This window comes from Nematolebias whitei, unplaced genomic scaffold (genome assembly GCF_014905685.2).
Source record: "Nematolebias whitei isolate Nwh7 unplaced genomic scaffold, NemWhi1 Nwh_scaf_7682, whole genome shotgun sequence".
NCBI classification, from domain to species: Eukaryota; Metazoa; Chordata; class Actinopteri; order Cyprinodontiformes; family Rivulidae; genus Nematolebias; species Nematolebias whitei.
In genome coordinates, this window is record NW_023626227.1 from 1 (window position 1) to 1610 (window position 1610).

Sequence of the window (1610 nt, forward strand, 5' to 3'; positions counted from 1 at the left end):
TGTTACTTACAGTAAATGTTTGTTTGAATTGTTTATTAGATAAATAAGGAGCAGACTTAAGATTTTTTCTTCATCTGCTGCCTTTCATTTTATTTTATTTTTTTTTCAAATTACATACATGTAAATTGATATGTATTCTTCTTATTATAAAATGAATAAATAAATAATAATAATAATAATAATAATAATAAATAAAATATAAATGGATAGATAGGGACATGGCCAACAGCCTGTATAGCTCAGTCAATAGAGCATCTGACTTATAATCTGATGGTCCATGGTTCAAGTCCCTGTTCAGGCAATGAGTTCTGCTTACAGTACTCTCTTGTAAATGAGTCCTCGTGGCTCAATAAGACTAACCTGTATAAATAAATGATGAATGAACCAGGCAGATAGATAGGTAGGCTAGAGCCTAGCTGGTTCAGTCAATAGAACATCAGACTTTCAATATGAGCATCCAGGGTTCAAGTCCCTGTTAAGGTGAAGTGTTCTTATTACAGGACTCTCTTGTGTCCTTGTGGTTCAATGACACTAACCTGTATACATCAAAGTTAAATGAACCAGACAGATAGATTGATAGAGAGACAGGGTAGAGCCTGGATAGTTCAGTCAGTAAAGCATCAGACTTTTAATCTGAGCGTCCAGGATTCAAGTCCCAGTTCAGGCGAAGTGTTCATTTTACATGATTCTCTTGTAAGGAGTGCTTGTGGCTCAGACACAAACCAGTATAAATCAGTTAAATGAACCAGACAGATAGACAGATAGATAGATAGGCTAGAGCCCAGATAGCTCAGTCAATAAAGCATCAGACATTGAATCTGAAGTTCAAGTGTTTAAGTCCCTGTTCAGCCAAAGTCTTCCATTTTACAGGACTCTTGTAAATGAGTCCTCTTGGCTCAATGAGACTAACCTGTGTCAATAAAGGTTGAATGAAATAAATAAATAAATTAGGGCAGCACGGTGGCGCAACTGGTAGAGCTGCTGCCTCTCAGCGAGCAGGTCCTTGGTTCAAACCCCGGTCCAGGGGCCTTTCTGGGTGGAGTTTGCATGTTCTCTCCGTGCATGCGTGGGTTTTCTCCGGGTACTCCTGTTTCCTCCCACAGACCAAAAACATGCATGTTAGGCAGATTGGTAACTCTAAATTGTCCCTAGGTGTGAGTGAGAGAGTGAATGGTTGTTTGTCTCGTTTGTCTCTATGTGTCCCTGTGATGGACTTGCGACCCATCCAGGGTGTACCCCACCCCTCGCACAGTGATTGCTGGACATGGGCACCAGCGACCCCCGTGACCCAAAATGGAATAAGCGGGTAAAGATAATGGATGGATGGATGAAATAAATAAATTGATAGATAAAAAATATAGATCGATAAGCAAACTATTTCCTGGATAGGTCAGTCGATGGAGCATCAGACTTTGAATCTGAGAGTCCGTGGTTCAAGTACCTGTTCAGATGGAGTGTTCTTTATAAAGGACTCGCTTGTAAATGAGTCCTTGTGGCTCAGTGACAGTAACCTGTATAAATAAAGTTTAAATTAACCAGACAGACAGATAGATGGGTAGGTAGGCTACAGCCTGTATAGCTCAGTCAGTGGAGCACCAGACTCCTACTCC

General features: G+C 40.4%; 1 non-coding gene across 1 annotated transcript; it reads left to right on the forward strand.

Moving 5' to 3' along the window:
• The first annotated feature begins 228 nt into the window (after positions 1–228).
• trnai-uau lies at positions 229–301 on the forward strand. The gene has a single exon. It is a non-coding gene; the product is annotated as a tRNA-Ile (tRNA).
• The last annotated feature ends 1309 nt before the right edge of the window (positions 302–1610 follow it).